This window comes from Hyla sarda, chromosome 4 (genome assembly GCF_029499605.1).
Source record: "Hyla sarda isolate aHylSar1 chromosome 4, aHylSar1.hap1, whole genome shotgun sequence".
Taxonomy (NCBI): Eukaryota; Metazoa; Chordata; class Amphibia; order Anura; family Hylidae; genus Hyla; species Hyla sarda.
Genome location: NC_079192.1, coordinates 44,279,976 through 44,305,301, shown reverse-complemented (window position 1 = coordinate 44,305,301; position 25,326 = coordinate 44,279,976). Strand labels below are relative to the sequence as shown.

The 25,326-nt window shown below is 41.5% G+C and overlaps 23 non-coding genes across 23 annotated transcripts; 15 read left to right on the top strand and 8 right to left on the bottom strand.

Annotated features, from left to right (window-relative positions):
- Positions 1–367: 367 nt before the first annotated feature.
- Positions 368–439, top strand: TRNAE-UUC (transfer RNA glutamic acid (anticodon UUC)). The gene has a single exon. It is a non-coding gene; the product is annotated as a tRNA-Glu (tRNA).
- A 1,103-nt stretch (positions 440–1,542) lies between these two features.
- On the top strand, positions 1,543–1,614 carry TRNAE-UUC (transfer RNA glutamic acid (anticodon UUC)). Its single transcript has one exon. It is a non-coding gene; the product is annotated as a tRNA-Glu (tRNA).
- A 3,041-nt stretch (positions 1,615–4,655) lies between these two features.
- TRNAM-CAU (transfer RNA methionine (anticodon CAU)) lies at positions 4,656–4,728 on the bottom strand. Its single transcript has one exon. It is a non-coding gene; the product is annotated as a tRNA-Met (tRNA).
- A 114-nt stretch (positions 4,729–4,842) lies between these two features.
- Positions 4,843–4,914, top strand: TRNAE-UUC (transfer RNA glutamic acid (anticodon UUC)). Its single transcript has one exon. It is a non-coding gene; the product is annotated as a tRNA-Glu (tRNA).
- A 1,219-nt stretch (positions 4,915–6,133) lies between these two features.
- TRNAM-CAU (transfer RNA methionine (anticodon CAU)) lies at positions 6,134–6,206 on the bottom strand. The gene has a single exon. It is a non-coding gene; the product is annotated as a tRNA-Met (tRNA).
- A 114-nt stretch (positions 6,207–6,320) lies between these two features.
- TRNAE-UUC (transfer RNA glutamic acid (anticodon UUC)) lies at positions 6,321–6,392 on the top strand. Its single transcript has one exon. It is a non-coding gene; the product is annotated as a tRNA-Glu (tRNA).
- A 1,325-nt stretch (positions 6,393–7,717) lies between these two features.
- Positions 7,718–7,789, top strand: TRNAE-UUC (transfer RNA glutamic acid (anticodon UUC)). Its single transcript has one exon. It is a non-coding gene; the product is annotated as a tRNA-Glu (tRNA).
- Positions 7,790–8,756: 967 nt separating this feature from the next.
- On the top strand, positions 8,757–8,828 carry TRNAE-UUC (transfer RNA glutamic acid (anticodon UUC)). Its single transcript has one exon. It is a non-coding gene; the product is annotated as a tRNA-Glu (tRNA).
- A 3,595-nt stretch (positions 8,829–12,423) lies between these two features.
- TRNAM-CAU (transfer RNA methionine (anticodon CAU)) lies at positions 12,424–12,496 on the bottom strand. Its single transcript has one exon. It is a non-coding gene; the product is annotated as a tRNA-Met (tRNA).
- Positions 12,497–12,610: 114 nt separating this feature from the next.
- Positions 12,611–12,682, top strand: TRNAE-UUC (transfer RNA glutamic acid (anticodon UUC)). Its single transcript has one exon. It is a non-coding gene; the product is annotated as a tRNA-Glu (tRNA).
- Positions 12,683–12,964: 282 nt separating this feature from the next.
- On the top strand, positions 12,965–13,036 carry TRNAE-UUC (transfer RNA glutamic acid (anticodon UUC)). Its single transcript has one exon. It is a non-coding gene; the product is annotated as a tRNA-Glu (tRNA).
- A 1,407-nt stretch (positions 13,037–14,443) lies between these two features.
- TRNAE-UUC (transfer RNA glutamic acid (anticodon UUC)) lies at positions 14,444–14,515 on the top strand. Its single transcript has one exon. It is a non-coding gene; the product is annotated as a tRNA-Glu (tRNA).
- Positions 14,516–15,295: 780 nt separating this feature from the next.
- Positions 15,296–15,368, bottom strand: TRNAM-CAU (transfer RNA methionine (anticodon CAU)). Its single transcript has one exon. It is a non-coding gene; the product is annotated as a tRNA-Met (tRNA).
- Positions 15,369–15,482: 114 nt separating this feature from the next.
- Positions 15,483–15,554, top strand: TRNAE-UUC (transfer RNA glutamic acid (anticodon UUC)). Its single transcript has one exon. It is a non-coding gene; the product is annotated as a tRNA-Glu (tRNA).
- A 921-nt stretch (positions 15,555–16,475) lies between these two features.
- TRNAM-CAU (transfer RNA methionine (anticodon CAU)) lies at positions 16,476–16,548 on the bottom strand. Its single transcript has one exon. It is a non-coding gene; the product is annotated as a tRNA-Met (tRNA).
- A 966-nt stretch (positions 16,549–17,514) lies between these two features.
- TRNAM-CAU (transfer RNA methionine (anticodon CAU)) lies at positions 17,515–17,587 on the bottom strand. Its single transcript has one exon. It is a non-coding gene; the product is annotated as a tRNA-Met (tRNA).
- Positions 17,588–19,095: 1,508 nt separating this feature from the next.
- On the top strand, positions 19,096–19,167 carry TRNAE-UUC (transfer RNA glutamic acid (anticodon UUC)). Its single transcript has one exon. It is a non-coding gene; the product is annotated as a tRNA-Glu (tRNA).
- A 1,107-nt stretch (positions 19,168–20,274) lies between these two features.
- Positions 20,275–20,346, top strand: TRNAE-UUC (transfer RNA glutamic acid (anticodon UUC)). The gene has a single exon. It is a non-coding gene; the product is annotated as a tRNA-Glu (tRNA).
- Positions 20,347–22,352: 2,006 nt separating this feature from the next.
- On the top strand, positions 22,353–22,424 carry TRNAE-UUC (transfer RNA glutamic acid (anticodon UUC)). Its single transcript has one exon. It is a non-coding gene; the product is annotated as a tRNA-Glu (tRNA).
- Positions 22,425–23,344: 920 nt separating this feature from the next.
- On the bottom strand, positions 23,345–23,417 carry TRNAM-CAU (transfer RNA methionine (anticodon CAU)). Its single transcript has one exon. It is a non-coding gene; the product is annotated as a tRNA-Met (tRNA).
- A 965-nt stretch (positions 23,418–24,382) lies between these two features.
- Positions 24,383–24,455, bottom strand: TRNAM-CAU (transfer RNA methionine (anticodon CAU)). Its single transcript has one exon. It is a non-coding gene; the product is annotated as a tRNA-Met (tRNA).
- Positions 24,456–24,569: 114 nt separating this feature from the next.
- Positions 24,570–24,641, top strand: TRNAE-UUC (transfer RNA glutamic acid (anticodon UUC)). The gene has a single exon. It is a non-coding gene; the product is annotated as a tRNA-Glu (tRNA).
- A 282-nt stretch (positions 24,642–24,923) lies between these two features.
- TRNAE-UUC (transfer RNA glutamic acid (anticodon UUC)) lies at positions 24,924–24,995 on the top strand. Its single transcript has one exon. It is a non-coding gene; the product is annotated as a tRNA-Glu (tRNA).
- The last annotated feature ends 331 nt before the right edge of the window (positions 24,996–25,326 follow it).

The window sequence follows — 25,326 nt, the reverse complement described above, 5'->3', positions numbered from 1 at the left end:
GCCGACCAGATCACTGCAGAGTTAAGCAGCTGGAGTTGGAGTTGTTCTTTGTGGATGAAAAAAGAAAATCATTACCCCACAGCTTTAAGCCATTCATTTGGTCCACTTGCCTTCTAAGCTAAACTCATGCCCATCTCTTAAGGAAATCAACAAAACCTCATGGCTAAAGCCAAGAAAAATAGCCCCGTGTGAGGATTGAACTAACGACCTTCAGATTATGAGACTGACGCGCCACCTACTGCGCTAACGAGGCAAGTGGCATGGTGGTATGATCCAGTGCCAAGCGGATAATTCAAAAGAATACAAATTATAGATCAATTTTTTACTTTTTTTTTTCCTCATACAAAAAAACTGTGGCAGAAGCAGGTCCCATATGGTCTAGCGGTTAGGATTCCTGGTTTTCACCCAGGCGGCCCGGGTTCGACTCCCGGTATGGGAATGTGTTTTTTTTATAAACTTGCAGGCAAGTTCAAAGGAGGGTGAGGTCATTTGAAAGTGAAGCGGACGGAGTTCTAGTTGGTCTTTGTGGGTGAAAAGAAAGAAATCGGAACACATCTGTTGTTAGCCATTTATTATATCCATTTTCTCAAGATCCCACTTGGCTTCAAAGCTAAACTCATCCCCATATCCACTTTCTAACTCTATGATGCTAAGGAAGTCAACCAAACCTCATGGCAAAAGATGGAAAAATTGCCTGGTGTGAGGATTAAACTCACAGTTTTCAGATTATTAAATTCATAGGCCGACCAGATCACTGCAGAGTTGAGCAGCTGGAGTTGTACTTTCTGGATGGAAAAAGAAAATCATTACCCCCACAACTTTAAGCCATTCATTTGGTCCACTTGCCTTCTAAGCTAAGCTCATACCCATCTCTTAAGGAATTCAGCAAAACCTCATGGCGAAAGACAAGAAAATTGCCCAGTTGTGTCTCTCATGGCTAAAGACAAGAAGTCAACCAAACCTCATGGCAAAAGATGGAAAAATTATCTTCTAAGCTAAACTCATGCCCATCTCTTAAGGAAATCAACAAAACCTCATGGCTAAATACAAGAAAATTGTCCAGTTTTGTCTCTCATGGCTAAAGACAAGAAGTCAACCAAACCTCATGGCAAAAGATGGAAAAATTGCCCGGTGTGGGAATCAAACTCACAGTTTTCAGATTATTAAATTCTTAGGCCGACCAGATCACTGCAGAGTTAAGCAGCTGGAGTTGGAGTTGTTCTTTGTGGATGAAAAAAGAAAATCATTACCCCACAGCTTTAAGCCATTCATTTGGTCCACTTGCCTTCTAAGCTAAACTCATGCCCATCTCTTAAGGAAATCAACAAAACCTCATGGCTAAAGCCAAGAAAAATAGCCCCGTGTGAGGATTGAACTAACGACCTTCAGATTATGAGACTGACGCGCCACCTACAGCGCTAACGAGGCAAGTGGCATGGTGGTATGATCCAGTGCCAAGCGGATAATTCAAAAGAATACAAATTTTAGATCACTTTTTTACTTTTTTTTTTCCTCATACAAAAAAACTGTGGCAGAAGCAGGTCCCATATGGTCTAGCGGTTAGGATTCCTGGTTTTCACCCAGGCGGCCCGGGTTCGACTCCCGGTATGGGAATGTGTTTTTTTTATAAACTTGCAGGCAAGTTCAAAGGAGGGTGAGGTCATTTGAAAGTGAAGCGGACGGAGTTCTAGTTGGTCTTTGTGGGTGAAAAGAAAGAAATCGGAACACATCTGTTGTTAGCCATTTATTATATCCATTTTCTCAAGATCCCACTTGGCTTCAAAGCTAAACTCATCCCCATCTCCACTTTCTAACTCTATGATGCTAAGGAAGTCAACCAAACCTCATGGCAAAAGATGGAAAAATAGCCTGGTGTGAGGATTAAACTCACAGTTTTCAGATTATTAAATTCTTAGGCCGACCAGATCACTGCAGAGTTAAGCAGCTGGAGTTGGAGTTGTTCTTTGTGGATGAAAAAAGAAAATCATTACCCCCACAACTTTAAGCCATTCATTTGGTCCACTTGCCTTCTAAGCTAAGCTCATGCCCATCTCTTAAGGAATTCAGCAAAACCTCATGGCTAAAGACAAGAAAATTGCCCAGTTGTGTCTCTCATGGCTAAAGACAAGAAGTAAACCAAACCTCATGGCAAAAGATGGAAAAATTACCTTCTAAGCTAAACTCATGCCCATCTCTTAAGGAAATCAACAAAACCTCATGGCTAAAGACAAGAAAATTGTCCAGTTTTGTCTCTCATGGCTAAAGACAAGAAGTCAACCAAACCTCATGGCAAAAGATGGAAAAATTGCCCGGTGTGGGAATCAAACTCACAGTTTTCAGATTATTAAATTCTTAGGCCGACCAGATCACTGCAGAGTTAAGCAGCTGGAGTTGGAGTTGTTCTTTGTGGATGAAAAAAGAAAATCATTACCCCACAGCTTTAAGCCATTCATTTGGTCCACTTGCCTTCTAAGCTAAACTCATGCCCATCTCTTAAGGAAATCAACAAAACCTCATGGCTAAAGCCAAGAAAAATAGCCCCGTGTGAGGATTGAACTCACGACCTTCAGACGCGCTACCTACTGCGCTAACGAGGCAAGTGGCATGGTGGTATGATGGTATGATTCAGTGCCAAGCTGAAAATTCAAAAGAATACAAATTTTAGATCACTTTTTTTTTTTTTTTTTTTCCTCAAACAAAAAAACAGTGGCAGAAGTAGGTCCCATATGGTCTAGCGGTTAGGATTCCTGGTTTTCACCCAGGCGGCCCGGGTTTGACTCCCGGTATCGTAATGTGTTTTTTTTTATAAACTTGGAGGCAAGTTCAAAGGAGGGTGAGGTCATTTGTAAGTGAAGCGGACGGAGTTCTAGTTGGTCTTTGTGGGTGAAAAGAAAGAAATCGGAACACATCTGTTGTTAGCCATTTATTATATCCATTTTCTCAAGATCCCACTTGGCTTCAAAGCTAAACTCATCCCCATCTCCACTTTCTAACTCTATGATGCTAAGGAAGTCAACCAAACCTCATGGCAAAAGATGGAAAAATTGCCTGGTGTGAGGATTAAACTCACAGTTTTCAGATTATTAAATTCATAGGCTGACCAGATCACTGCAGAGTTAAGCAGCTTGAGTTGGAGTTGTACTTTGTGGATGGAAAAAGAAAATCATTACCCCACAGCTATAAGCCATTCATTTGGTCCACTTGCCTTCTAAGCTAAACTCATGCCCATCTCTTAAGGAATTCAGCAAAACCTCATGGCTAAAGACAAGAAAATTGCCCAGTTTTGTCTCTCATGGCTAAAGACAAGAAGTCAACCAAACCTCATGGCAAAAGATGGAAAAATTACCTTCTAAGCTAAACTCATGCCCATCTCTTAAGGAAATCAACAAAACCTCATGGCTAAAGACAAGAAAATTGCCCAGTTTTGTCTCTCATGGCTAAAGACAAGAAGTCAACCAAACCTCATGGCAAAAGATGGAAAAATTGCCCGGTGTGAGAATCAAACTCACAGTTTTCAGATTATTAAATTCATAGGCCGACCAGATCACTGCAGAGTTAAGCAGCTGGAGTTGGAGTTGTTCTTTGTGGATGAAAAAATAAAATCCTTACCCCACAGCTTTAAGCCATTCATTTGGTCCACTTGCCTTCTAAGCTAAACTCATGCCCATCTCTTAAGGAAATCAACAAAACCTCATGGCTAAAGCCAAGAAAAATTGCCCGGTGTGAGGATCGAACTCACGACCTTCAGATTATGAGACTGACGCACTACCTACTGCGCTAACGAGGCAAGTGGCATGGTGGTATGATCCAGTGCCAAACGGATAATTCAAAAGAATACAAATTTTAGATCACTTTTTTAGCCATTTATTATATCCATTTTCTCAAGATCCCACTTGGCTTCAAAGCTAAACTCATCCCCATCTCCACTTTCTAACTCTATGATGCTAAGGAAGTCAACCAAACCTCATGGCAAAAGATGGAAAAATTGCCTGGTGTGAGGATTAAACTCACAGTTTTCAGATTATTAAATTCATAGGCCGACCAGATCACTGCAGAGTTAAGCAGCTGGAGTTGGAGTTGTACTTTGTGGATGGAAAAAGAAAATCATTACCCCACAGCTTTAAGCCATTCATTTGGTCCACTTGCCTTCTAAGCTAAACTCATGCCCATCTCTTAAGGAATTCAGCAAAACCTCATGGCTAAAGACAAGAAAATTGCCCAGTTGTGTCTCTCATGACTAAAGACAAGAAGTCAACCAAACCTCATGGCAAAAGAGGGAAAAATTACCTTCTAAGCTAAACTCATGCCCATCTCTTAAGGAAATCAACAAAACCTCATGGCTAAAGACCAGAAAATTGCCCAGTTTTGTCTCTCATGGCTAAAGACAAGAAGTTAACCAAACCTCATGGCAAAAGATGGAAAAATTGCCCAAAGTGAGGATCAAACTCACAGTTTTCAGATTATTAAATTCATAGGCCGACCAGATCACTGCAGAGTTAAGCAGCTGGAGTTGGAGTTGTTCTTTGTGGATGAAAAAAGAAAATCATTACCCCACAGCTTTAAGCCATTCATTTGGTCCACTTGCCTTCTAAGCTAAACTCATGCCCATCTCTTAAGGAAATCAACAAAACCTCATGGCTAAAGCCAAGAAAAATTGCCCCGTGTGAGGATTGAACTCACGACCTTCAGATTATGAGACTGACGCGCTACCTACTGCGCTAACGAGGCAAGTGGCATGGTGGTATGATCCAGTGCCAAGTGGATAATTCAAAAGAATACAAATTTTAGATCACTTTTTTACTTTTTTTTTTCCTCAAACAAAAAAACAGTGGTAGAAGCAGGTCCCATATGGTCTAGCGGTTAGGATTCCTGGTTTTCACCCAGGCGGCCCGGGTTCGACTCCCGGTATGGGAATGTGTATTTTATATAAACTTGCAGGCAAGTTCAAAGGAGGGTGAGGTCATTTGAAAGTGAAGCGGACGGAGTTCTAGTTGGTCTTTGTGGGTGAAAAGAAAGAAATCAGAACACATCTGTTGTTAGCCATTTATTATATCCATTTTCTCAAGATCCCACTTGGCTTCAAAGCTAAACTCATCCCCATCTCCACTTTCTAACTCTATGATGCTAAGGAAGTCAACCAAACCTCATGGCAAAAGATGGAAAAATTGCCTGGTGTGAGGATTAAACTCACAGTTTTCAGATTATTAAATTCATAGGCCGACCAGATCACTGCAGAGTTAAGCAGCTGGAGTTGGAGTTGTACTTTGTGGATGGAAAAAGAAAATCATTACCCCACAGCTTTAAGCCATTCATTTGGTCCACTTGCCTTCTAAGCTAAACTCATGCCCATCTCTTAAGGAATTCAGCAAAACCTCATGGCTAAAGACAAGAAAATTGCCCAGTTTTGTCTCTCATGGCTAAAGACAAGAAGTCAACCAAACCTCATGGCAAAAGATGGAAAAATTACCTTCTAAGCTAAACTCATGCCCATCTCTTAAGGAAATCAACAAAACCTCATGGCTAAAGACAAGAAAATTGCCCAGTTTTGTCTCTCATGGCTAAAGACAAGAAGTCAACCAAACCTCATGGCAAAAGATGGAAAAATTGCCCGGTGTGAGAATCAAACTCACAGTTTTCAGATTATTAAATTCATAGGCCGACCAGATCACTGCAGAGTTAAGCAGCTGGAGTTGGAGTTGTTCTTTGTGGATGAAAAAAGAAAATCCTTACCCCACAGCTTTAAGCCATTCATTTGGTCCACTTGCCTTCTAAGCTAAACTCATGCCCATCTCTTAAGGAATTCAGCAAAACCTCATGGCTAAAGACAAGAAAATTGCCCAGTTGTGTCTCTCATGGCTAAAGACAAGAAGTCAACCAAACCTCATGGCAAAAGATGGAAAAATTGACCAAAGTGAGGATCAAACTCACAGTTTTCAGATTATTAAATTCATAGGCCGACCAGATCACTGCAGAGTTAAGCAGCTGGAGTTGGAGTTGTTCTTTGTGGATGAAAAAAGAAAATCCTTACCCCACAGCTTTAAGCCATTCATTTGGTCCACTTGCCTTCTAAGCTAAACTCATGCCCATCTCTTAAGTAAATCAACAAAACCTCATGGCTAAAGCCAAGAAAAATTGCCCCCTGTGAGGATCGAACTCACGACCTTCAGATTATGAGACTGACGCGCTACCTACTGCGCTAACGAGGCAAGTGGCATGGTGGTGTGATCCAGTGCCAAGCGGATAATTCAAAAGAATACAAATTTTAGATCACTTTTTTACTTTTTTTTTTCCTCATACAAAAAAACCGGGGCAGAAGCAGGTCCCATATGGTCTAGCGGTTAGGATTTCTGGTTTTCACCCAGGCGGCCCGGGTTCGACTCCCGGAATGGGAATGTGTTTTTTTTATAAACTTGCAGGCAAGTTCAAAGGAGGGTGAGCCATTTATTATATCCATTTTCTCAAGATCCCACTTGGCTTCAAAGCTAAACTCATCCCCATCTCCACTTTCTAACTCTATGATGCTAAGGAAGTCAACCAAACCTCATGGCAAAAGATGGAAAAATTGCCTGGTGTGAGGATTAAACTCACAGTTTTCAGATTATTAAATTCATAGGCCGACCAGATCACTGCAGAGTTAAGCAGCTGGAGTTGGAGTTGTACTTTCTGGATGGAAAAAGAAAATCATTACCCCACAGCTTTAAGCCATTCATTTGGTCCACTTGCCTTCTAAGCTAAACTCATGCCCATCTCTTAAGGAATTCAGCAAAACCTCATGGCTAAAGACAAGAAAATTGCCCAGTTGTGTCTCTCATGGCTAAAGACAAGAAGTCAACCAAACCTCATGGCAAAAGATGGAAAAATTACCTTCTAAGCTAAACTCATGCCCATCTCTTAAGGAAATCAACAAAACCTCATGGCTAAAGACAAGAAAATTGCCCAGTTTTGTCTCTCATGGCTAAAGACAAGAAGTCAACCAAACCTCATGGCAAAAGATGGAAAAATTGCCCGGTGTGGGAATCAAACTCACAGTTTTCAGATTATTAAATTCATAGGCCGACCAGATCACTGCAGAGTTAAGCAGCTGGAGTTGGAGTTGTTCTTTGTGGATGAAAAAAGAAAATCATTACCCCACAGCTTTAAGCTATTCATTTGGTCCACTTGCCTTCTAAGCTAAACTCATGCCCATCTCTTAAGGAATTCAGCAAAACCTCATGGCTAAAGACAAGAAAATTGCCCAGTTTTGTCTCTCATGGCTAAAGACAAGAAGTCAACCAAACCTCATGGCAAAAGATGGAAAAATTGCCCGGTGTGAGAATCAAACTCACAGTTTTCAGATTATTAAATTCATAGGCCGACCAGATCACTGCAGAGTTAAGCAGCTGGAGTTGGAGTTGTTCTTTGTGGATGAAAAAAGAAAATCATTACCCCACAGCTTTAAGCCATTCATTTGGTCCACTTGCCTTCTAAGCTAAACTCATGCCCATCTCTTAAGGAAATCAACAAAACCTCATGGCTAAAGCCAAGAAAAATAGCCCCGTGTGAGGATTGAACTCACAACCTTCAGATTATGAGACTGACGCGCCACCTACTGCGCTAACGAGGCAAGTGGCATGGTGGTATGATCCAGTGCCAAGCGGATAATTCAAAAGAATACAAATTTTAGATCACTTTTTTACTTTTTTTTTTCCTCATACAAAAAAACTGTGGCAGAAGCAGGCCCCATATGGTCTAGCGGTTAGGATTCCTGGTTTTCACCCAGGCGGCCCGGGTTCGACTCCCGGTATGGGAATGTGTCTTTTTTATAAACTTGCAGGCAAGTTCAAAGGAGGGTGAGGTCATTTGAAAGTGAAGCGGACGGAGTTCTAGTTGGTCTTTGTGGGTGAAAAGAAAGAAATCGGAACACATCTGTTGTTAGCCATTTATTATATCCATTTTCTCAAGATCCCACTTGGCTTCAAAGCTAAACTCATCCCCATCTCCACTTTCTAACTCTATGATGCTAAGGAAGTCAACCAAACCTCATGGCAAAAGATGGAAAAATTGCCTGGTGTGAGGATTAAACTCACAGTTTTCAGATTATTAAATTCTTAGGCCGACCAGATCACTACAGAGTTAAGCAGCTGGAGTTGGAGTTGTTCTTTGTGGATGAAAAAAGAAAATCATTACCCCACAGCTTTAAGCCATTCATTTGGTCCACTTGCCTTCTAAGCTAAACTCATGCCCATCTCTTAAGGAATTCAGCAAAACCTCATGGCTAAAGACAAGAAAATTGCCCAGTTGTGTCTCTCATGGCTAAAGACAAGAAGTCAACCAAACCTCATGGCAAAAGATGGAAAAATTGCCCAAAGTGAGGATCAAACTCACAGTTTTCAGATTATTAAATTCATAGGCCGACCAGATCACTGCAGAGTTAAGCAGCTGGAGTTGGAGTTGTTCTTTGTGGATGAAAAAAGAAAATCCTTGCCCCACAGCTTTAAGCCATTCATTTGGTCCACTTGCCTTCTAAGCTAAACTCATGCCCATCTCTTAAGGAAATCAACAAAACCTCATGGCTAAAGCCAAGAAAAATAGCCCCGTGTGAGGATTGAACTCACGACCTTCAGATTATGAGACTGACGCGCCACCTACTGCGCTAACGAGGCAAGTGGCATGGTGGTATGATCCAGTGCCAAGCGGATAATTCAAAAGAATACAAATTTTAGATCACTTTTTTACTTTTTTTTTTCCTCATACAAAAAAACTGTGGCAGAAGCAGGTCCCATATGGTCTAGCGGTTAGGATTCCTGGTTTTCACCCAGGCGGCCCGGGTTCGACTCCCGGTATGGGAATGTGTCTTTTTTATAAACTTGCAGGCAAGTTCAAAGGAGGGTGAGGTCATTTGAAAGTGAAGCGGACGGAGTTCTAGTTGGTCTTTGTGGGTGAAAAGAAAGAAATCGGAACACATCTGTTGTTAGCCATTTATTATATCCATTTTCTCAAGATCCCACTTGGCTTCAAAGCTAAACTCATCCCCATCTCCACTTTCTAACTCTATGATGCTAAGGAAGTCAACCAAACCTCATGGCAAAAGATGGAAAAATTGCCTGGTGTGAGGATTAAACTCACAGTTTTCAGATTATTAAATTCTTAGGCCGACCAGATCACTACAGAGTTAAGCAGCTGGAGTTGGAGTTGTTCTTTGTGGATGAAAAAAGAAAATCATTACCCCACAGCTTTAAGCCATTCATTTGGTCCACTTGCCTTCTAAGCTAAACTCATGCCCATCTCTTAAGGAATTCAGCAAAACCTCATGGCTAAAGACAAGAAAATTGCCCAGTTGTGTCTCTCATGGCTAAAGACAAGAAGTCAACCAAACCTCATGGCAAAAGATGGAAAAATTGCCCAAAGTGAGGATCAAACTCACAGTTTTCAGATTATTAAATTCATAGGCCGACCAGATCACTGCAGAGTTAAGCAGCTGGAGTTGGAGTTGTTCTTTGTGGATGAAAAAAGAAAATCCTTGCCCCACAGCTTTAAGCCATTCATTTGGTCCACTTGCCTTCTAAGCTAAACTCATGCCCATCTCTTAAGGAAATCAACAAAACCTCATGGCTAAAGCCAAGAAAAATTGACCCGTGTGAGGATCGAACTCACGACCTTCAGATTATGAGACTGACGTGCTACCTACTGCGCTAACGAGGCAAGTGGCATGGTGGTATGATCCAGTGCCAAGCGGATAATTCAAAAGAATACAAATTTTAGATCACTTTTTTACTTTTTTTTTTCCTCATACAAAAAAACTGTGGCAGAAGCAGGTCCCATATGGTCTAGCAGTTAGGATTCCTGGTTTTCACCCAGGCGGCCCGGGTTTGACTCCCGGTATGGGAATGTGTTTTTTTTATAAACTTGCAGGCAAGTTCAAAGGAGGGTGAGGTCATTTGAAAGTGAAGCGGACGGAGTTCTAGTTGGTCTTTGTGGGTGAAAAGAAAGAAATCGGAACACATCTGTTGTTAGCCATTTATTATATCCATTTTCTCAAGATCCCACTTGGCTTCAAAGCTAAACTCATCCCCATCTCCACTTTCTAACTCTATGATGCTAAGGAAGTCAACCAAACCTCATGGCAAAAGATGGAAAAATTGCCTGGTGTGAGGATTAAACTCACAGTTTTCAGATTATTAAATTCATAGGCCGACCAGATCACTGCAGAGTTAAGCAGCTGGAGTTGGAGTTGTACTTTGTGGATGGAAAAAGAAAATCATTACCCCATAGCTTTAAGCCATTCATTTGGTTCACTTGCCTTCTAAGCTAAACTCATGCCCATCTCTTAAGGAATTCAGCAAAACCTCATGGCTAAAGACAAGAAAATTGCCCAGTTGTGTCTCTCATGGCTAAAGACAAGAAGTCAACCAAACCTCATGGCAAAAGATGGAAAAATTGCCCAAAGTGAGGATCAAACTCACAGTTTTCAGATTATTAAATTCATAGGCCGACCAGATCACTGCAGAGTTAAGCAGCTGGAGTTGGAGTTGTTCTTTGTGGATGAAAAAAGAAAATCCTTGCCCCACAGCTTTAAGCCATTCATTTGGTCCACTTGCCTTCTAAGCTAAACTCATGCCCATCTCTTAAGGAAATCAACAAAACCTCATGGCTTAAGCCAAGAAAAATTGCCCCGTGTGTCTCTCATGGCTAAAGACAAGAAGTCAACCAAACCTCATGGCAAAAGATGGAAAAATTGCCCAAAGTGAGGATCAAACTCACAGTTTTCAGATTATTAAATTCATAGGCCGACCAGATCACTGCAGAGTTAAGCAGCTGGAGTTGGAGTTGTTCTTTGTGGATGAAAAAAGAAAATCCTTGCCCCACAGCTTTAAGCCATTCATTTGGTCCACTTGCCTTCTAAGCTAAACTCATGCCCATCTCTTAAGGAAATCAACAAAACCTCATGGCTAAAGCCAAGAAAAATTGACCCGTGTGAGGATCGAACTCACGACCTTCAGATTATGAGACTGACGTGCTACCTACTGCGCTAACGAGGCAAGTGGCATGGTGGTATGATCCAGTGCCAAGCGGATAATTCAAAAGAATACAAATTTTAGATCACTTTTTTACTTTTTTTTTTCCTCATACAAAAAAACTGTGGCAGAAGCAGGTCCCATATGGTCTAGCAGTTAGGATTCCTGGTTTTCACCCAGGCGGCCCGGGTTTGACTCCCGGTATGGGAATGTGTTTTTTTTATAAACTTGCAGGCAAGTTCAAAGGAGGGTGAGGTCATTTGAAAGTGAAGCGGACGGAGTTCTAGTTGGTCTTTGTGGGTGAAAAGAAAGAAATCGGAACACATCTGTTGTTAGCCATTTATTATATCCATTTTCTCAAGATCCCACTTGGCTTCAAAGCTAAACTCATCCCCATCTCCACTTTCTAACTCTATGATGCTAAGGAAGTCAACCAAACCTCATGGCAAAAGATGGAAAAATTGCCTGGTGTGAGGATTAAACTCACAGTTTTCAGATTATTAAATTCATAGGCCGACCAGATCACTGCAGAGTTAAGCAGCTGGAGTTGGAGTTGTACTTTGTGGATGGAAAAAGAAAATCATTACCCCACAGCTTTAAGCCATTCATTTGGTCCACTTGCCTTCTAAGCTAAACTCATGCCCATCTCTTCAGGAATTCAGCAAAACCTCATGGCTAAAGACAAGAAAATTGCCCAGTTGTGTCTCTCATGGCTAAAGACAAGAAGTCAACCAAACCTCATGGCAAAAGATGGAAAAATTGCCCAAAGTGAGGATCAAACTCACAGTTTTCAGATTATTAAATTCATAGGCCGACCAGATCACTGCAGAGTTAAGCAGCTGGAGTTGGAGTTGTTCTTTGTGGATGAAAAAAGAAAATCCTTGCCCCACAGCTTTAAGCCATTCATTTGGTCCACTTGCCTTCTAAGCTAAACTCATGCCCATCTCTTAAGGAAATCAACAAAACCTCATGGCTTAAGCCAAGAAAAATTGCCCCGTGTCTCTCTCATGGCTAAAGACAAGAAGTCAACCAAACCTCATGGCAAAAGATGGAAAAATTACCTTCTAAGCTAAACTCATGCCCATCTCTTAAGGAAATCAACAAAACCTCATGGCTAAAGACAAGAAAATTGCCCAGTTTTGTCTCTCATGGCTAAAGACAAGAAGTCAACCAAACCTCATGGCAAAAGATGGAAAAATTGCCCGGTGTGAGAATCAAACTCACAGTTTTCAGATTATTAAATTCATAGGCCGACCAGATCACTGCAGAGTTAAGCAGCTGGAGTTGGAGTTGTTCTTTGTGGATGAAAAAATAAAATCCTTACCCCACAGCTTTAAGCCATTCATTTGGTCCACTTGCCTTCTAAGCTAAACTCATGCCCATCTCTTAAGGAAATCAACAAAACCTCATGGCTAAAGCCAAGAAAAATTGCCCCCTGTGAGGATCGAACTCACGACCTTCAGATTATGAGACTGAAGCGCTACCTACTGCGCTAACGAGGCAAGTGGCATGGTGGTATGATCCAGTGCCAAGCGGATAATTCAAAAGAATACAAATTTTAGATCACTTTTTTACTTTTTTTTTTCCTCATACAAAAAAACTGTGGCATATGCAGGTCCCATATGGTCTAGCGGTTAGGATTCCTGGTTTTCACCCAGGCGGCCCGGGTTCGACTCCCGGTATGGGAATGTGTTTTTTTTATAAACTTGCAGGCAAGTTCAAAGGAGGGTGAGGTCATTTGAAAGTGAAGCGGACGGAGTTCTAGTTGGTCTTTGTGGGTGAAAAGAAAGAAATCGGAACACATCTGTTGTTAGCCATTTATTATATCCATTTTCTCAAGATCCCACTTGGCTTCAAAGCTAAACTCATCCCCATCTCCACTTTCTAACTCTATGATGCTAAGGAAGTCAACCAAACCTCATGGCAAAAGATGGAAAAATTGCCTGGTGTGAGGATTAAACTCACAGTTTTCCCATATGGTCTAGCGGTTAGGATTCCTGGTTTTCACCCAGGCGGCCCGTGTTCGACTCCCGGTATGGGAATGTGTTTTTTTTTATAAACTTGCAGGCAAGTTCAAAGGAGGGTGAGGTCATTTGAAAGTGAAGCGGACGGAGTTCTAGTTGGTCTTTGTGGGTGAAAAGAAAGAAATCGGAACACATCTGTTGTTAGCCATTTATTATATCCATTTTCTCAAGATCCCACTTGGCTTCAAAGCTAAACTCATCCCCATCTCCACTTTCTAACTCTATGATGCTAAGGAAGTCAACCAAACCTCATGGCAAAAGATGGAAAAATTGCCTGGTGTGAGGATTAAACTCACAGTTTTCAGATTATTAAATTCATAGGCCGACCAGATCACTGCAGAGTTAAGCAGCTGGAGTTGGAGTTGTACTTTGTGGATGGAAAAAGAAAATCATTACCCCACAGCTTTAAGCCATTCATTTGGTCCACTTGCCTTCTAAGCTAAACTCATGCCCATCTCTTAAGGAATTCAGCAAAACCTCATGGCTAAAGACAAGAAAATTGCCCAGTTGTGTCTCTCATGGCTAAAGACAAGAAGTCAACCAAACCTCATGGCAAAAGATGGAAAAATTGCCCAAAGTGAGGATCAAACTCACAGTTTTCAGATTATTAAATTCATAGGCCGACCAGATCACTGCAGAGTTAAGCAGCTGGAGTTGGAGTTGTTCTTTGTGGATGAAAAAAGAAAATCCTTGCCCCACAGCTTTAAGCCATTCATTTGGTCCACTTGCCTTCTAAGCTAAACTCATGCCCATCTCTTAAGGAAATCAACAAAACCTCATGGCTTAAGCCAAGAAAAATTGCCCCGTGTCTCTCTCATGGCTAAAGACAAGAAGTCAACCAAACCTCATGGCAAAAGATGGAAAAATTACCTTCTAAGCTAAACTCATGCCCATCTCTTAAGGAAATCAACAAAACCTCATGGCTAAAGACAAGAAAATTGCCCAGTTTTGTCTCTCATGGCTAAAGACAAGAAGTCAACCAAACCTCATGGCAAAAGATGGAAAAATTGCCCGGTGTGAGAATCAAACTCACAGTTTTCAGATTATTAAATTCATAGGCCGACCAGATCACTGCAGAGTTAAGCAGCTGGAGTTGGAGTTGTTCTTTGTGGATGAAAAAATAAAATCCTTACCCCACAGCTTTAAGCCATTCATTTGGTCCACTTGCCTTCTAAGCTAAACTCATGCCCATCTCTTAAGGAAATCAACAAAACCTCATGGCTAAAGCCAAGAAAAATTGCCCCCTGTGAGGATCGAACTCACGACCTTCAGATTATGAGACTGAAGCGCTACCTACTGGGCTAACGAGGCAAGTGGCATGGTGGTATGATCCAGTGCCAAGCGGATAATTCAAAAGAATACAAATTTTAGATCACTTTTTTACTTTTTTTTTTCCTCATACAAAAAAACTGTGGCATATGCAGGTCCCATATGGTCTAGCGGTTAGGATTCCTGGTTTTCACCCAGGCGGCCCGGGTTCGACTCCCGGTATGGGAATGTGTTTTTTTTATAAACTTGCAGGCAAGTTCAAAGGAGTGTGAGGTCATTTGAAAGTGAAGCGGACGGAGTTCTAGTTGGTCTTTGTGGGTGAAAAGAAAGAAATCGGAACACATCTGTTGTTAGCCATTTATTATATCCATTTTCTCAAGATCCCACTTGGCTTCAAAGCTAAACTCATCCCCATCTCCACTTTCTAACTCTATGATGCTAAGGAAGTCAACCAAACCTCATGGCAAAAGATGGAAAAATTGCCTGGTGTGAGGATTAAACTCACAGTTTTCAGATTATTAAATTCATAGGCCGACCAGATCACTGCAGAGTTAAGCAGCTGGAGTTGGAGTTGTACTTTGTGGATGGAAAAAGAAAATCATTACCCCACAGCTTTAAGCCATTCATTTGGTCCACTTGCCTTCTAAGCTAAACTCATGCCCATCTCTTAAGGAATTCAGCAAAACCTCATGGCTAAAGACAAGAAAATTGCCCAGTTGTGTCTCTCATGGCTAAAGACAAGAAGTCAACCAAACCTCATGGCAAAAGATGGAAAAATTGCCCAAAGTGAGGATCAAACTCACAGTTTTCAGATTATTAAATTCATAGGCCGACCAGATCACTGCAGAGTTAAGCAGCTGGAGTTGGAGTTGTACTTTGTGGATGGAAAAAGAAAATCATTAACCCACAGCTTTAAGCCATTCATTTGGTCCACTTGCCTTCTAAGCTAAACTCATGCCAATCTCTTAAGGAAATCAACAAAACCTCATGGCTAAAGCCAAGAAAAATTGCCCCGTGTGAGGATCGAACTCACGACCTTCAGATTATGAGACTGACGCGCTACCTACTGCGCTAACGAGGCAAGTGGCATGGTGGTATGATCCAGTGCCAAGCGGATAATTCAAAAGAATACAAATTTTAGATCACTTTTTTACTTTTTTTTTTCCTCATACAAAAAAACTGTGGCAGAAGCAGGTCCCATATGGTCTAGCGGTTAGGATTCCTGGTTTTCACCCAGGCGGCCCGGGTTCGACTCCCGGTATGGGAATGTGTTTTTTTTATAAACTTGCAGGCAAGTTCAAAGGAGGGTGAGGTCATTTGAAAGTGAAGCGGACGGAGTTCTAGTTGGTCTTTGTGGGTGAAAAGAAAGAAATCGGAACACATCTGTTGTTAGCCATTTATTATATCCATTTTCTCAAGATCCCACTTGGCTTCAAAGCTAAACTCATCCCCATCTCCACTTTCTAACTCTATGATGCTAAGGAAGTCAACCAAACCTCATGGCAAAAGATGGAAAAATTGCCTGGTGTGAGGATTAAACTCACAGTTTTCAGATTATTAAATTCATAGGCCGACCAGATCACTGCAGAGTTAAGCAGCTGGAGTTGAAGTTGTACTTTGTGGATGGAAAAAGAAAATCATTACCCCACAGCTTTAAGCCATTCATTTGGTCCACTTGCGTTCTAAGCTAAACTCATGCCCATCTCTTAAGGAATTCAGCAAAACCTCATGGCTAAAGACAAGAAAATTGCCCATTTTTGTCTCTCATGGCTAAAGACAAGAAGTCAACCAAACCTCATGGCAAAAGATGGAAAAATTACCTTCTAAGCTAAACTCATGCCCATCTCTTAAGGAAATCAACAAAACCTCATCGCTAAAGACAAGAAAATTGCCCAGTTTTGTCTCTCATGGCTAAAGACAAGAAGTCAACCAAACCTCATGGCAAAAGATGGAAAAATTGCCCGGTGTGGGAATCAAACTCACAGTTTTCAGATTATTAAATTCATAGGCCGACCAGATCACTGCAGAGTTAAGCAGCTGGAGTTGGAGTTGTTCTTTGTGGATGAAAAAAGAAAATCATTACCCCACAGCTTTAAGCCATTCATTTGGTCCACTTGCCTTCTAAGCTAAACTCATGCCCATCTCTTAAGGAATTCAACAAAACCTCATGGCTAAAGCCAAGAAAAATTGCCCCGTGTGAGGATTGAACTCACGACCTTCAGATTATGAGACTGACGCGCAACCTACTGCGCTAACGAGGCAAGTGGCATGGTGGTCTGATCCAGTGCCAAGCTGAAAATTCAAAAGAATACAAATTTTAGATCACTTTTTTTTTTTTTTTTTCCTCAAACAAAAAAACAGTGGCAGAAGTAGGTCCCATGTGGTCTAGCGGTTAGGATTCCTGGTTTTCACCCAGGCGGCCCGTGTTTGACTCCCGGTATGGGAATGTGTTTTTTTTTATAAACTTGGAGGCAAGTTCAAAGGAGGGTGAGGTCATTTGAAAGTGAAGCGGACGGAGTTCTAGTTGGTCTTTGTGGGTGAAAAGAAAGAAATCGGAACACATCTGTTGTTAGCCATTTATTATATCCATTTTCTCAAGATCCCACTTGGCTTCAAAGCTAAACTCATCCCCATCTCCACTTTCTAACTCTATGATGCTAAGGAAGTCAACCAAACCTCATGGCAAAAGATGGAAAAATTGCCTGGTGTGAGGATTAAACTCACAGTTTTCAGATTATTAAATTCATAGGCCGACCAGATCACTGCAGAGTTAAGCAGCTGGAGTTGGAGTTGTACTTTGTGGATGGAAAAAGAAAATCATTACCCCACAGCTTTAAGCCATTCATTTGGTCCACTTGCCTTCTAAGCTAAACTCATGCCCATCTCTTAAGGAATTCAGCAAAACCTCATGGCTAAAGACAAGAAAATTGCCCAGTTGTGTCTCTCATGGCTAAAGACAAGAAGTCAACCAAACCTCATGGCAAAAGATGGAAAAATTGCCAAAAGTGAGGATCAAACTCACAGTTTTCAGATTATTAAATTCATAGGCCGACCAGATCACTGCAGAGTTAAGCAGCTGGAGTTGGAGTTGTTCTTTGTGGATGAAAAAAGAAAATCCTTGCCCCACAGCTTTAAGCCATTCATTTGGTCCACTTGCCTTCTAAGCTAAACTCATGCCAATCTCTTAAGGAAATCAACAAAACCTCATGGCTAAAGCCAAGAAAAATTGCCCCGTGTGAGGATCGAACTCACGACCTTCAGATTATGAGACTGACGCGCTACCTACTGCGCTAACCAGGCAAGTGGCATGGTGGTATGATCCAGTGCCAAGCGGATAATTCAAAAGAATACAAATTTTAGATCACTTTTTTACTTTTTTTTTTCCTCATACAAAAAAACTGTGGCAGAAGCAGGTACCATATGGTCTAGCGGTTAGGATTTCTGGTTTTCACCCAGGCGGCCCGGGTTCGACTCCCGGTATGGGAATGTGTTTTTTTTATAAACTTGCAGGCAACTTCAAAGGAAGGTGAGGTCATTTGAAAGTGAAGCGGACGGAGTTCTAGTTGGTCTTTGTGGGTGAAAAGAAAGAAATCGGAACACATCTGTTGTTAGCCATTTATTATATCCATTTTCTCAAGATCCCACTTGGCTTCAAAGCTAAACTCATCCCCATCTCCACTTTCTAACTCTATGATGCTAAGGAAGTCAACCAAACCTCATGGCAAAAGATGGAAAAATTGCCTGGTGTGAGGATTAAACTCACAGTTTTTCCATATGGTCTAGCGGTTAGGATTCCTGGTTTTCACCCAGGCGGCCCGTGTTCGACTCCCGGTATGGGAATGTGTTTTTTTTTATAAACTTGCAGGCAAGTTCAAAGGAGGGTGAGGTCATTTGAAAGTGAAGCGGACGGAGTTCTAGTTGGTCTTTGTGGGTGAAAAGAAAGAAATCGGAACACATCTGTTGTTAGCCATTTATTATATCCATTTTCTCAAGATCCCACTTGGCTTCAAAGCTAAACTCATCCCCATCTCCACTTTCTAACTCTATGATGCTAAGGAAGTCAACCAAACCTCATGGCAAAAGATGGAAAAATTGCCTGGTGTGAGGATTAAACTCACAGTTTTCAGATTATTAAATTCATAGGCCGACCAGATCACTGCAGAGTTAAGCAGCTGGAGTTGGAGTTGTACTTTGTGGATGGAAAAAGAAAATCATTACCCCACAGCTTTAAGCCATTCATTTGGTCCACTTGCCTTCTAAGCTAAACTCATGCCCATCTCTTAAGGAATTCAGCAAAACCTCATGGCTAAAGACAAGAAAATTGCCCAGTTGTGTCTCTCATGGCTAAAGACAAGAAGTCAACCAAACCTCATGGCAAAAGATGGAAAAATTGACCAAAGTGAGGATCAAACTCACAGTTTTCAGATTATTAAATTCATAGGCCGACCAGATCACTGCAGAGTTAAGCAGCTGGAGTTGGAGTTGTTCTTTGTGGATGAAAAAAGAAAATCCTTACCCCACAGCTTTAAGCCATTCATTTGGTCCACTTGCCTTCTAAGCTAAACTCATGCCCATCTCTTAAGGAAATCAACAAAACCTCATGGCTAAAGCCAAGAAAAATTGCCCCCTGTGAGGATCGAACTCACGACCTTCAGATTATGAGACTGACGCGCTACCTACTGCGCTAACCAGGCAAGTGGCATGGTGGTATGATCCAGTGCCAAGCGGATAATTCAAAAGAATACAAATTTTAGATCACTTTTTTACTTTTTTTTTTCCTCATACAAAAAAACTGTGGCAGAAGCAGGTCCCATATGGTCTAGCGGTTAGGATTCCAGGTTTTCACCCAGGCGGCCCGGGTTCGACTCCCGGTATGGGAATGTGTTTTTTTTTTTTATAAACTTGCAGGCAAGTTCAAAGGAGGGTGAGGTCATTTGAAAGTGAAGCGGACGGAGTTCTAGTTGGACTTTGTGGGTGAAAAGAAAGAAATCGGAACACATCTGTTGTTAGCCATTTATTATATCCATTTTCTCAAGATCCCACTTGGCTTCAAAGCTAAACTCATCCCCATCTCCACTTTCTAACTCTATGATGCTAAGGAAGTCAACCAAACCTCATGGCAAAAGATGGAAAAATTGCCTGGTGTGAGGATTAAACTCACAGTTTTCAGATTATTAAATTCATAGGCCGACCAGATCACTGCAGAGTTGAGCAGCTGGAGTTGTACTTTCTGGATGGAAAAAGAAAATCATTACCCCCACAACTTTAAGCCATTCATTTGCTCCACTTGCCTTCTAAGCTAAGCTCATACCCATCTCTTAAGGAATTCAGCAAAACCTCATGGCGAAAGACAAGAAAATTGCCCAGTTGTGTCTCTCATGGCTAAAGACAAGAAGTCAACCAAACCTCATGGCAAAAGATGGAAAAATTATCTTCTAAGCTAAACTCATGCCCATCTCTTAAGGAAATCAACAAAACCTCATGGCTAAAGACAAGAAAATTGTCCAGTTTTGTCTCTCATGGCTAAAGACAAGAAGTCAACCAAACCTCATGGCAAAAGATGGAAAAATTGCCCGGTGTGGGAATCAAACTCACAGTTTTCAGATTATTAAATTCTTAGGCCGACCAGATCACTGCAGAGTTAAGCAGCTGGAGTTGGAGTTGTTCTTTGTGGATGAAAAAAGAAAATCATTACCCCACAGCTTTAAGCCATTCATTTGGTCCACTTGCCTTCTAAGCTAAACTCATGCCCATCTCTTAAGGAAATCAACAAAACCTCATGGCTAAAGCGAAGAAAAATAGCCCCGTGTGAGGATTGAACTAACGACCTTCAGATTATGAGACTGACGCGCCACCTACTGCGCTAACGAGGCAAGTGGCATGGTGGTATGATCCAGTGCCAAGCGGATAATTCAAAAGAATACAAATTTTAGATCACTTTTTTACTTTTTTTTTTCCTCATACAAAAAAACTGTGGCAGAAGCAGGTCCCATATGGTCTAGCGGTTAGGATTCCTGGTTTTCACCCAGGCGGCCCGGGTTCGACTCCCGGTATGGGAATGTGTTTTTTTTATAAACTTGCAGGCAAGTTCAAAGGAGGGTGAGGTCATTTGAAAGTGAAGCGGACGGAGTTCTAGTTGGTCTTTGTGGGTGAAAAGAAAGAAATCGGAACACATCTGTTGTTAGCCATTTATTATATCCATTTTCTCAAGATCCCACTTGGCTTCAAAGCTAAACTCATCCCCATCTCCACTTTCTAACTCTATGATGCTAAGGAAGTCAACCAAACCTCATGGCAAAAGATGGAAAAATTGCCTGGTGTGAGGATTAAACTCACAGTTTTCAGATTATTAAATTCTTAGGCCGACCAGATCACTGCAGAGTTAAGCAGCTGGAGTTGGAGTTGTTCTTTGTGGATGAAAAAAGAAAATCATTACCCCACAGCTTTAAGCCATTCATTTGGTCCACTTGCCTTCTAAGCTAAACTCATGCCCATCTCTTAAGGAATTCAGCAAAACCTCATGGCTAAAGACAAGAAAATTGCCCAGTTGTGTCTCTCATGGCTAAAGACAAGAAGTCAACCAAACCTCATGGCAAAAGATGGAAAAATTGCCCAAAGTGAGGATCAAACTCACAGTTTTCAGATTATTAAATTCATAGGCCGACCAGATCACTGCAGAGTTAAGCAGCTGGAGTTGGAGTTGTTCTTTGTGGATGAAAAAAGAAAATCCTTGCCCCACAGCTTTAAGCCATTCATTTGGTCCACTTGCCTTCTAAGCTAAACTCATGCCCATCTCTTAAGGAAATCAACAAAACCTCATGGCTAAAGCCAAGAAAAATTGACCCGTGTGAGGATCGAACTCACGACCTTCAGATTATGAGACTGACGTGCTACCTACTGCGCTAACGAGGCAAGTGGCATGGTGGTATGATCCAGTGCCAAGCGGATAATTCAAAAGAATACAAATTTTAGATCACTTTTTTACTTTTTTTTTTCCTCATACAAAAAAACTGTGGCAGAAGCAGGTCCCATATGGTCTAGCAGTTAGGATTCCTGGTTTTCACCCAGGCGGCCCGGGTTTGACTCCCGGTATGGGAATGTGTTTTTTTTATAAACTTGCAGGCAAGTTCAAAGGAGGGTGAGGTCATTTGAAAGTGAAGCGGACGGAGTTCTAGTTGGTCTTTGTGGGTGAAAAGAAAGAAATCGGAACACATCTGTTGTTAGCCATTTATTATATCCATTTTCTCAAGATCCCACTTGGCTTCAAAGCTAAACTCATCCCCATCTCCACTTTCTAACTCTATGATGCTAAGGAAGTCAACCAAACCTCATGGCAAAAGATGGAAAAATTGCCTGGTGTGAGGATTAAACTCACAGTTTTCAGATTATTAAATTCATAGGCCGACCAGATCACTGCAGAGTTAAGCAGCTGGAGTTGGAGTTGTACTTTGTGGATGGAAAAAGAAAATCATTACCCCATAGCTTTAAGCCATTCATTTGGTCCACTTGCCTTCTAAGCTAAACTCATGCCCATCTCTTAAGGAATTCAGCAAAACCTCATGGCTAAAGACAAGAAAATTGCCCAGTTGTGTCTCTCATGGCTAAAGACAAGAAGTCAACCAAACCTCATGGCAAAAGATGGAAAAATTGCCCAAAGTGAGGATCAAACTCACAGTTTTCAGATTATTAAATTCATAGGCCGACCAGATCACTGCAGAGTTAAGCAGCTGGAGTTGGAGTTGTTCTTTGTGGATGAAAAAAGAAAATCCTTGCCCCACAGCTTTAAGCCATTCATTTGGTCCACTTGCCTTCTAAGCTAAACTCATGCCCATCTCTTAAGGAAATCAACAAAACCTCATGGCTAAAGCCAAGAAAAATTGACCCGTGTGAGGATCGAACTCACGACCTTCAGATTATGAGACTGACGTGCTACCTACTGCGCTAACGAGGCAAGTGGCATGGTGGTTTGATCCAGTGCCAAGTGGATAATTCAAAAGAATACAAATTTTAGATCACTTTTTTACTTTTTTTTTTCCTCATACAAAAAAACTGTGGCAGAAGCAGGTCCCATATGGTCTAGCGGTTAGGATTCCTGGTTTTCACCCAGGCGGCCCGGGTTTGACTCCCGGTATGGGAATGTGTTTTTTTATAAACTTGCAGGCAAGTTCAAAGGAGGGTGAGGTCATTTGAAAGTGAAGCGTACGGAGTTCTAGTTGGTCTTTGTGGGTGAAAAGAAAGAAATCGGAACACATCTGTTGTTAGCCATTTATTATATCCATTTTCTCAAGATCCCACTTGGCTTCAAAGCTAAACTCATCCCCATCTCCACTTTCTAACTCTATGATGCTAAGGAAGTCAACCAAACCTCATGGCAAAAGATGGAAAAATTGCCTGGTGTGAGGATTAAACTCACAGTTTTCAGATTATTAAATTCATAGGCCGACCAGATCACTGCAGAGTTAAGCAGCTGGAGTTGAAGTTGTACTTTGTGGATGGAAAAAGAAAATCATTACCCCACAGCTTTAAGCCATTCATTTGGTCCACTTGCGTTCTAAGCTAAACTCATGCCCATCTCTTAAGGAATTCAGCAAAACCTCATGGCTAAAGACAAGAAAATTGCCCATTTTTGTCTCTCATGGCTAAAGACAATAAGTCAACCAAACCTCATGGCAAAAGATGGAAAAATTACCTTCTAAGCTAAACTCATGCCCATCTCTTAAGGAAATCAACAAAACCTCATGGCTAAAGACAAGAAAATTGCCCAGTTTTGTCTCTCATGGCTAAAGACAAGAAGTCAACCAAACCTCATGGCAAAAGATGGAAAAATTGCCCGGTGTGGGAATCAAACTCACAGTTTTCAGATTATTAAATTCATAGGCCGACCAGATCACTGCAGAGTTAAGCAGCTGGAGTTGGAGTTGTTCTTTGTGGATGAAAAAAGAAAATCATTACCCCACAGCTTTAAGCCATTCATTTGGTCCACTTGCCTTCTAAGCTAAACTCATGCCCATCTCTTAAGGAATTCAACAAAACCTCATGGCTAAAGCCAAGAAAAATTGCCCCGTGTGAGGATTGAACTCACGACCTTCAGATTATGAGACTGACGCGCTACCTACTGCGCTAACGAGGCAAGTGGCATGGTGGACTGATCCAGTGCCAAGCTGAAAATTCAAAAGAATACAAATTTTAGATAACTTTTTTTTTTTTTTTTCCTCAAACAAAAAAACAGTGGCAGAAGTAGGTCCCATATGGTCTAGCGGTTAGGATTCCTGGTTTTCACCCAGGCGGCCCGGGTTTGACTCCCGGTATCGTAATGTGTTTTTTTTTATAAACTTGGAGGCAAGTTCAAAGGAGGGTGAGGTCATTTGAAAGTGAAGCGGACGGAGTTCTAGTTGGTCTTTGTGGGTGAAAAGAAAGAAATCGGAACACATCTGTTGTTAGCCATTTATTATATCCATTTTCTCAAGATCCCACTTGGCTTCAAAGCTAAACTCATCCCCATCTCCACTTTCTAACTCTATGATGCTAAGGAAGTCAACCAAACCTCATGGCAAAAGATGGAAAAATTGCCTGGTGTGAGGATTAAACTCACAGTTTTCAGATTATTAAATTCATAGGCCGACCAGATCACTGCAGAGTTAAGCAGCTGGAGTTGGAGTTGTACTTTGTGGATGGAAAAAGAAAATCATTACCCCACAGCTTTAAGCAATTCATTTGGTCCACTTGCCTTCTAAGCTAAACTCATGCCCATCTCTTAAGGAATTCAGCAAAACCTCATGGCTAAAGACAAGAAAATTGCCCAGTTGTGTCTCTCATGGCTAAAGACAAGAAGTCAACCAAACCTCATGGCAAAAGATGGAAAAATTGCCAAAAGTGAGGATCAAACTCACAGTTTTCAGATTATTAAATTCATAGGCCGACCAGATCACTGCAGAGTTAAGCAGCTGGAGTTGGAGTTGTTCTTTGTGGATGAAAAAAGAAAATCCTTGCCCCACAGCTTTAAGCCATTCATTTGGTCCACTTGCCTTCTAAGCTAAACTCATGCCAATCTCTTAAGGAAATCAACAAAACCTCATGGCTAAAGCCAAGAAAAATTGCCCCGTGTGAGGATCGAACTCACGACCTTCAGATTATGAGACTGACGCGCTACCTACTGCGCTAACCAGGCAAGTGGCATGGTGGTATGATCCAGTGCCAAGCGAATAATTCAAAAGAATACAAATTTTAGATCACTTTTTTACTTTTTTTTTTCCTCATACAAAAAAACTGTGGCAGAAGCAGGTCCCATATGGTCTAGCGGTTAGGATTCCTGGTTTTCACCCAGGCGGCCCGGGTTCGACTCCCGGTATGGGAATGTGTTTTTTTTATAAACTTGCAGGCAAGTTCAAAGGAGGGTGAGGTCATTTGAAAGTGAAGCGGACGGAGTTCTAGTTGGTCTTTGTGGGTGAAAAGAAAGAAATCGGAACACATCTGTTGTTAGCCATTTATTATATCCATTTTCTCAAGATCCCACTTGGCTTCAAAGCTAAACTCATCCCCATCTCCACTTTCTAACTCTATGATGCTAAGGAAGTCAACCAAACCTCATGGCAAAAGATGGAAAAATTGCCTGGTGTGAGGATTAAACTCACAGTTTTCCCATATGGTCTAGCGGTTAGGATTCCTGGTTTTCACCCAGGCGGCCCGTGTTCGACTCCCGGTATGGGAATGTGTTTTTTTTTATAAACTTGCAGGCAAGTTCAAAGGAGGGTGAGGTCATTTGAAAGTGAAGCGGACGGAGTTCTAGTTGGTCTTTGTGGGTGAAAAGAAAGAAATCGGAACACATCTGTTGTTAGCCATTTATTATATCCATTTTCTCAAGATCCCACTTGGCTTCAAAGCTAAACTCATCCCCATCTCCACTTTCTAACTCTATGATGCTAAGGAAGTCAACCAAACCTCATGGCAAAAGATGGAAAAATTGCCTGGTGTGAGGATTAAACTCACAGTTTTCAGATTATTAAATTCATAGGCAGACCAGATCACTGCAGAGTTAAGCA